We start from the raw sequence: 9515 nt of genomic DNA, 5'->3' as shown, positions 1-9515 counted from the left end.
GTGACTAGTCGACTAATCGTGGCAGCCCTACTGCAAAGCAGATCTGGGGTAATGCTAGATGTGATAGATGGAGGATTATGCATCAATATGGAAAAGGGGTTTTAAAATGCTCTAATAGTACTAATAGTAGTATAGATGCCTTAAATTATAAATACAGTAGTATGAAGATAGTCTAGAGATGTGAACTAAAAGATTTTTAAAACCTAAATATTAAATCTGGCTTGGGTATCTTAACACTAGTGTAAACATATTGCATTGCTAATGATCAAATCTATTTTGACATTTGAAGGACCCATTTGAGGTTTTAGATCTACAACTTCTTGAGTTGTTTGTTCATGCAGGGCTGCTGAGTGTATTTAAATGTTTTTCTGAGTGCACAGTGAAGCTGTGTTTGTCCCATCCACCGTTTTTTTCTCTCCCTGCAAGCACTCACCGATGAACATCCTTGGGCTAACAAGCGCCTCATCGATTCGTTCGGGACATGGAGAGATAAGAGAACAACCAGGTTGAGAGCTAAGAGATGCGGCGGGGGGATGGTGGGGTAAAGCGACAGAGAAAATGAGGGAAGAAAAAGAGCAGCAAGAACAAGATATTCAGACAGTCTTTGCCTTCATCATGTTGTAGGAGTAAAAGGTCTTCAGGTTCGTTCCACCTGCAAATCATTTCCTAAGGAGATCAGGATGAAACACCTTATTATGTGTTAAATGTCATGGCAGTGTCATTAACAGGCTGCTCACTTGTTTGACTGAACAATGATTCACCCGGCTGGTTCCTGGTGACACCAAAGTGTGGTGTTCATGTCACATTACCGCTGTACCTGTGAGCAGCATTCATGCTGCTGATAAGTTCCTAATGATATCATCTCTCTTCATCTGCAGGGAAGCCTCTCGCTAACAGTGTGCCAAAAGGGGATCAAACTTTTTATTTCAGCACTTTGTCACATGGTTAGAGAAAGTGAAAAGAAGATAAAGGCAAGCAGGACTTTGGATTGTTCTGTTTAAAAGTTCTGCTAAGGTTTCTGCTGTGCGGGAGGTGGGGAAAGATGATTTTAATGGAAAGACTATTGCATTATGACTGTACTCCATAACAGCCACAACATATTTCTACTACTCTTTTTGTAACAAATACATTTTTGTAGAAACTACATTTTAAGATAATATAGTTAACAGATAGATAACTTAGTATTATGTCTCACCTCAACATAATAAATCTAGAAATTAAAAAAATGGATATGAACAGTTATAGTTTTTGTAGTGTTTTATCCCTTTAAGCCATAAGTCACCTCAAAAACTCTGGTCACCATTCTGCATTGGTTAGTGAGTATAATCAGACTGGATCCAGTCTGCAGTTTTTTCCTGTCTGTTGAAGGCTGGCAGTTTGCTGTTTAGCTCAGCTGTCAATGTTGCGAGCGAAATGTCCATGTTTATCTTCTCTGGAGGAGGCTGTAATAGTTTGTGAAAGGAGTCTGATATATGTCAATGAGTTAGAGTTGTTGAGGATATCCTGAATGTTTGTGTCAGTAAGCCCTCCCATTTTTGCTGCTGTTAGCTACTATTAGCCTCTGTTAGCTACTATTAGCCTCTTTTAGCTGCTATTAACCTCTGTGAGTTGCTGTTAGCTGACGTGAGTGAAACTTTCTTTGAAGTGGATCTAGTATTGTTGGACTCTCACTTTTAGTGAATAAACTCTTACACCATCTGAGAATGTAATCGAACTGTTTGTCAGTGGAAAGGTTGATTTTTGTAGGAGTCTGAAAACTAATAAAATCTTGTAAGTAAAATTTTAGTTATAGAGCACCTTTTGAGACACATCACAAAGTGTTCCACAAAGAAATATGAAGGCATTTAAAACAAAACAGACAAAAAGTTAACCAAACGCAATTCCAAAAAGATGACTTTTAGTTGCTTTTTAAAAGCGACTGCTGAGTCCACAGATGTTAAACTCAGAGGAAGAGAGTTCCACAGTCTGGGGGCCACACTGGCAAAAGCTCTCTCTCCCTTAGTTCTCAGCCTCATATGCTATATAACAAGTACGCCCTGATCACATGACCTCAGGGACCTGCTGCAGCAGGTATGAGTCCTGACTTCAGTTCAGGAGACGAGGCTTGAGGTGGCACCGATGGCGTTTTCTCCTTCCTTTTCATTCTTTGGTGAAGGGGGCCCTTTCTTTGATGATGAAACATAGACATGATCCTGCATGTCTTGAGTCTGAAGTTTCAGGCACTAAGGCAAACACCCCCCATGATTTCTCTTCTCCTCCTCTAACTTTGCTGTACTACATACGTATCCAGTCTCTATCCACAAACATAAAAGAAAACAAAAAAGCGATTAGGCAGAAAAGAGATAACCTTTCAGGTCACTGTATTCAGGTCGCATTCAACATACTGTTGCTTGCTTCTGTGTATTTTTATTGGATTAATTATATATTTATAAGATCGCATCAATTTGTTGGAAGACATAATTACATGATGTATATTTACAAGCACAACATGCTTTTATTTCTCTATCAAATAACCTCAAAAAATGACTGACTCTACGTTTAACTATATAAAAAGGTGTACAAGAAATCACAAACCACTTCCAGTGTCCGGTTTGGGAGGATTACCTGTAAATAAAAGCAGAGAAAGACTGCAGAGGAGTAGGCAGCTCCTTTCAACATAAGCCCCAACAACCACTACCCAAAGGATCATTAGGGGGTCCATTGTTCCTCGTGGGGGGACAATCCCACATGGCTTTAATCTGGGACCCTCCACCATTTGACTCCAGAACTGAAGAAGCTTCTCGGTTGAGAGGTGAAACATCTTCAAGCAACTTAAAGAAGTCCAGATGCTTTTCTTTCTAAGCTCCTTAGGCTACGATGACCTGGATGACTGAGAACCTTCACAGACATACCACTACCCAGATAATTTGGCAGTTTGTACATTGCCTGAATTAAAGTTTATGGCCTGAGAATACACTAGTACGTATACTTGTGTATTTCTGTGCTACTTGAGCACTCATTCACCCAATCAGCTTTTTCTCATCCTAATAACCTTTTAACCCAACATTCACACACTTGCACTCGAACTGATACAGTAGGTACAACTTGGGGTTCAATGTCTTGCCCAAGGATACCTTGAGAATTAGTCTGGAGGAACCAGCGATCGAACCACCAACCTGGACGATGTGCTCTACTTCCTGAACCACAGCCACCCCTTACTGCCCTGTGCTACCACTGAATACTTCAACATTTTTATTGGCTTTAATGGATTTTACCCACCAGCAGATTTCTCAGTCCTGGGTCAACTTTGACTTATGATTTTACACTGTCCACTAACTATGATGCACGTTGATTTATAAATCAAATTAAAGACTGCAGTTGTGTTTTTTGCAGTTGAGTGACTGTAATTTGAATGGCCATTCATGACAAATCATCATATCAACAAAAAGTGCGGTATTACCTAGTCATCTGTTTGCCCAGATGTCCATCAGAAGCACAGATTGTTGTTGGTGGGCTCAGTTTTAATCAAGAATACTGTACAAATCAAATTTTTATGCAGTGCATGAGGACACAAGAACATGATTTACATATGAATTGCATAAAAATTATGTGTTAAATGTCATGGCAGTGTTTTTGCATTCAGCCATCTTCTTCTGCTTAAACAGTTCAGGGCCATGGCGGTGCTGGGGCCTATTCCAGCTGTCATAGGTACCAACAGAGATGGGCAGCGTTACTGTAATCTGATTACTTTTTTCAGGTAATGAGTAAAGTAAGGGATTACTATTGCAAAAACAGTAATTAGATTACCGTTACTTTCCCGTAGGAACGCTGTGTTACTGCGTTACTAAAACCGTGATTTTTTTTGCCAGAATGTCTCATGACAGTGACGTAAGCAAGTGCGACGTTCGTGACAACAGCTGTGTGCAGATCAACAATGGATCATATATCGAATGCAGGAGAGAGTATGTGCATGCAACGTTTAAAGCGTGGAAGTACTGACCTTACTTTGAGTTTGATTCCATAAAAAGTGACAAAAACATTAGTGTCCGTTGTGCGTGGGAAAAGCAAAAAAAAACCCTAAACTTCCAAGCAAGCACCAAGTGTGCTGAGAAACTCGCGGATTCTTCAACTGACCGCCATGGCACACCTGCACCAGGGTAAACCTCCGCCTACGCTACTCCTGCTTTACAGGTGAAAATAGAGCAAAAGGACCGCTAGTCTTTGATATTATTTATTTTCTGCTGTGTTTTACTTGCATCTATTTGAAAGACTGAGTGTAAACACAAAAAAAATTAATATTTTATGTGCTGGAATGTGCAGAAAATAAGTTTAAATGTTAAGCAAATTTCTTCCAGTCAGAGAATGTTGCATATAATTTAATTTTTGCTTGATGCATAAAGTTAAAAGGTTAAAACTAATAAAACAAGTTTTAAAAAGAGACTTTTCCATTTGATTACATTTTGTATGATAGATTATGCAGAAAAAGTAGAATTGGACTGAAAGATCTATCGCTTCATCATCTATTCAGGTTGTAAATTGTGTTTTTAAAAAGTAACTAAGTAATTAATTACTTTTGAAAATAAGTAATCAGTAAAGTAACAGGATTACTTTTTTGGGGAAGTAATCGGTAATTAGTTACTGATTACTTTTTTCAAGTAACTTGACCAACACTGGGTACCAACCTACCTATCTGTCATAGGTACCCTCTCTGGTCATCCACTTAATTACCATTGCCCCTCTTTTTGATATTTCTTTGGCTAAAGCCACTGTTCCAACTGTGTTTGCTGGGTTTGTAGGTGTGAAGTGACCCAACACAACAACATATCGCCACAAAGCTAGGCAATGCCTTTGTCTTCAGGTGATTTGAAATGGTGACATTTTATGTTAATCATATTTGACTTTGTTTCTTATATTGCCAGTCATATGTTCGAGGGAAAATAAGTCTTAGTTTGGGTTTGTACTGTTAATTACTATGCAGAGTTGCATAAATGACTGACATTTAAGGTGTGTATTTTATACAAACCAATACCACAAAGATTAAAAGGAATTCAGGTTCCCCTAATAATCTTCCTGCAAAGTTTAAGTCATATTTGACAGTGTGGTTTCCGTTGGAACTGACATGTTGTTAATTATTTTGACAAAACACATGGACAAAATTCACAATTAGTTTTTTTTCAAAAACAAATGATAAAAAAAACTTTCCCTGATCTCTGAAGCATTTATTAAAGATTATTTATCCAGTTATTTATGTTAAATAGGCCATTTATTACACTTTCTAAACAGATCTTTAGTTCAAAATTTAGTATAGAGAGCTGGTTCTTGAACCAGGTCAAAACTGGACCAAATCTCACCATGAAGGCACCAAATATGAACATGTTATGCAACTTGTATGATGTTAAAACATGCCTGAAGTTTTTCAAAGATGCTGTTCTGCTGTAACACATCAGGAAGTTGTAGACAGTCTTCTCCAGACATTTTACTATAAAAGGTAACTTTGAGAGTCCTCTGTAATGAGATCATGTTTTTCTGAGTGGTTGCAAACAGGCTTTAAGTATTCTGGGACACATCCAGAGCACAGATTACTGTTAACTCCCACTAAAGATCAGTGACATCAGGGAAGTCACTGATAAAACATAGACAACTCAGTGCCATAGACATGATCCTGCATGATGATCCTGCTGGTGCCACATTAAGCATATATAAACATCCCTAAATCAATAATTATAGCCCAATAAAATGATGTATATGATTAGAAAAAGTGTAAGATTACATGAGTACATTTACTTTAACTACTTTAAATATATATGTATTCAAGCTGTGAACTATTACTCAAAAAGAATTATAATTTTGCACTTTGCTATCCAAACTATCCATCACAAGCTTATGGAGCTCCACTTCCCACATAGTAAATCTGCAACAGGATGCAGGGCTGCAAATGAGCACACTTATGAACATTTTAATGATTCAATATTCTGATTTCCTGTGGTCCCCCATGGCTCCCCATTTAAAAAAAAATCCCCCAAAATGCCCCTTTAGTGATATCCAACACTTCACAGAGAAAATTTGGAGGTATAGCTCATATTAACAGCCCGATGAGTGCTTTAGTCGTGCCACAGTACTTAAAAGCTCGTCCGAAGTTGCATTAAAGAAGAGAAAATGATATTGCTGGGGCAGGGCATCAATAAAAGAATCAGGAACTACTATTTAGGATTTCAAGTCATTAATTTTATCCTTATAAAAGTTTAGAAATTTTAGAATTCCTCAGTCAACCACATAATCTTATTAAAACTTACAGGATTTAAAAGATGGTCCACTGTGTAAAAAAAGGCTCTGGGGCTGTGCTCATTAGTGTGAATTAGAGTAGAGCAATACTTGGCCCCTGCCTTCTTAACCTGTTCAATGAAAGCAAGCATTAATGCTTGATAATGTACTTGAAGATTATAGCGGGAATCTCTTCCAACAAAATGATTAAAAGCAAAAATCTCCAATGTATTTGTTTCATCCTTTCTCGCATTTATGTGGACTGGAATTAATTTGTGCTACACCTTGTTAGAGCATGCAAAACCTGATCCTTCCATAATGCCACACACCCATCAACAAAAGGGAATTAAATCCTTTGTAAATATCAAACTAAGACCTCCCAGTCACAACAAGGACTCTCCTTGATGGCTGTCTCACAAGCATAAGCTATCAAACGAGGCGGGCTGCTTGTTTGGGGGTGGGGTGGGGGGGTTGAAAGGAGGGACTAGGATGAGAGCCAATTTTTCTTAGTGTCAGCGATAAAAATCCATCTGATTGAAATTGCGGGCCATTATGATATGAGAAGTAGAGTGCTAGAGAGATGGGTAGAGACGGGGGAGAACGAGAGAGTGGCTGCACAATTGCTGAGCTGCTCCTTTCTTTTCATTTCCAGATGAAAGCTAATTACGCGGTGTGGCGAGAAGACAGGGCGGCGTGCGCGTCGCAGGAAACGGGGAGCCGAGGTGGTTAATTGGGGTATGTGATTACACAGGGCTGTAGTTAGAGAGAATTAGGCAACAACACACTCGGCAGCACAGCTCATCATGGCGAGAGTGAGAGGAGCGGGAGATGACGCTGATATCCTCCGCACTCACCTTGCCCTCAGCAGACACTCCATGAGGCCTGCAGACTGAGATTTGATTTTTAGATTTAAAAGAAGCCTGTTGGTTATAAAAATTTACTCTTTCGCTTCCATTTTTGGCACGCTGCACTTCTTAGAGGTCATTTGGCAGGGAAAAATCATAAACAGCTTTCAGTATATTTGACGTCTGTAGCTGCTCATGTCTCATGTTAACATTAGTGCAAAAGTATTAAACAAGAAAGCACATACAACAGGTTTACTGTATTCTGTATGAACAGGACAATATGATATGATTGACCATTAAGGTTGTCTGGTAAAATATAAACAGGTTCAACAGTTGACAAACACCTGCAAGGCATGTCAGCAACTCAGTGCCTTTAGGAATTTAGACATGATCAAAGTGCCCTGCTGAAGTTTGTAGCGAGCATCAGAATGTGGAAAAACGATGACTTAAATGAAATTGATAGTTAGTATGGTTGCTTGTGCTATACGGTCTGGTCTAAGTATTTCAGGAACGGCTGATCTACTGGGATTTTTCCACACAAGCAACATTTACAGAAAACTTTCTGAAAAAGTCCAGTAAGCAGCAATTCTCCGGGTGAGGGTGGCAAAACTACTTTGAATTGACAGAACGGCAACTGCAGCTCAAATAACGACCAAGGTATGGAGAAGAGCATCATGGCAGCAGCAGAAGACCACACCGCTGCCACTCCTAAGACCATGAAGCTGAGGCTGCAGTTCACACAGACTCATCAAAACTGGACAACAGAAGATTGGAGAAATGTTGCCTGTTTGATGAGTCTTCATTTCTGCTGCAACATTCAAATGGCAAAGTCAAAATTAAAAAAAGACATGAAAACATAGATCATCCTGCCTTGTATCAACAATTCAGGCTAGTGCTGGTAGTGTAATGGTGTGAGACACTTTTTGACACACTTAGAGCCCTTTAGCAACAGGGTTTAGTTTAACAAAGACTAATTGAGTATTGTTATTGACCATGTCCATCCCTTATGACCGCAGTGTACCATCTTCTGTTGGCTGCTTCCAGCAGGATAACACACCATGTCACAAAACTCAAATAATCTCAAACTGATTTCTTGAACATAACAATGAGTTCACTGTAATGGCCTCCACAGTCACCAGATCTCAATCCAAAAGAACACCTTTGGGATGTGCAGCTTATAAATCTGTAGTAACTGTGTGATGCTGTCATGTCATTATGGACCAAATCTCTCAGGAATGTTTCCAGCAACTTCTTGAATTATTGCCATGGAAGATCAGGAGACAAAAAGGGGACTTTGGTCTTGGTCTTGTCTTGGTCTATAGTGGTCGGGAGATTTGGAGTCAACAGTATCCATGACACACAACCTCATGCGCAAAAGCATCAGCTCTAAGAGCCGTGCTTAGAGAGTGCTTTGTAGTGAATCAGAGTCGACTCCCATTGAGCGAGAGCCGGCTCCTTACTTAATTTCCTTTTGCTGCTCAGCTCTCACACAGTGGCTCAGCTATGCGCCAATCCCTCCATATTGTGGCCAATCACATGTGAGGATATAGGATAATATCATTATGTGAAAAACAGAGAGGGTGAGAGACGCGACAGTCAAGTGGAGCGTGCGTCTGTCCTCTCAGTAAGTGAGTGAGACAGTAGACAGCGGTGCAGAGGGCTGTGTGAGTGCATCGCAAAAACATATAAATATGCCTGACACCCGTAAACGAAGCAGCATCTGGCTGCAGTTTAAAGACTTTTTTTGTCTCTGTCTCGACTTTGTCTTGGTCTTGACTCGGTCTGTATTGGTCTTGGTCTTGTCTTGGTCTCGATACCCTTTGGTCTCGGTTTAGGCGGTCTTGACTACAAATCTAGTATCAACCCAGTACTAGACATCTCACAGCCAGTAAGTGCATAAAGGGAAACTTGTATTCCATTAATGACTGAAAGCAAACTGGCTAAAAGTCCTAGCAGAGGATGGTTTCGATCCATCGACCTCTGGGTTATGGGCCCAGCACGCTTCCGCTGCGCCACTCTGCTGGAAATCACCCCAGATGGGACTCGAACCCACAATCCCTGGCTTAGGAGGCCAGTGCCTTATCCATTAGGCCACTGGGGCTGCACACAATGAGACTTAACATGATGGATATTGTGTAGTGTACAGCTGGTACATCGTAGCTTTTGTATTTAAATAGCAGCTTGAGGTTCGTATCTTGCCAGCCTGTTTGGCATGAAGACTGGAGTAGCCAGGGACCAAACAACCAACCTTCTGAGTAGTAGGTGACATGTTCTACCTCCTGACCTATAGCCACAGAGCTGCAGTGTGTGATGCTATCACGTCAATATGGACCAAAAACTGAGCACCTTGATGAATGTGTGCCATGAAAAAGTAAGGCTGTTCTGAAGGCAAAACTGGTCCAAACTAGTCTTGTACCTAATGAAATGGCC

General features: G+C 40.1%; 2 non-coding genes across 2 annotated transcripts; both read right to left on the bottom strand.

The window, feature by feature from the left end:
* Positions 1-9035: 9035 nt before the first annotated feature.
* trnam-cau lies at positions 9036-9107 on the bottom strand. The gene has a single exon. It is a non-coding gene; the product is annotated as a tRNA-Met (tRNA).
* A 6-nt stretch (positions 9108-9113) lies between these two features.
* On the bottom strand, positions 9114-9186 carry trnar-ccu. Its single transcript has one exon. It is a non-coding gene; the product is annotated as a tRNA-Arg (tRNA).
* Between the last annotated feature and the right edge of the window lie 329 nt (positions 9187-9515).

Source organism: Haplochromis burtoni, unplaced genomic scaffold, assembly GCF_018398535.1.
Source record: "Haplochromis burtoni strain Fernald_Lab_line unplaced genomic scaffold, NCSU_Asbu1 Contig_38, whole genome shotgun sequence".
Lineage (NCBI taxonomy): Eukaryota > Metazoa > Chordata > Actinopteri > Cichliformes > Cichlidae > Haplochromis > Haplochromis burtoni.
Note: the sequence above shows the minus strand (reverse complement) of the source record. Positions and strands in the feature narration are given on the sequence as shown.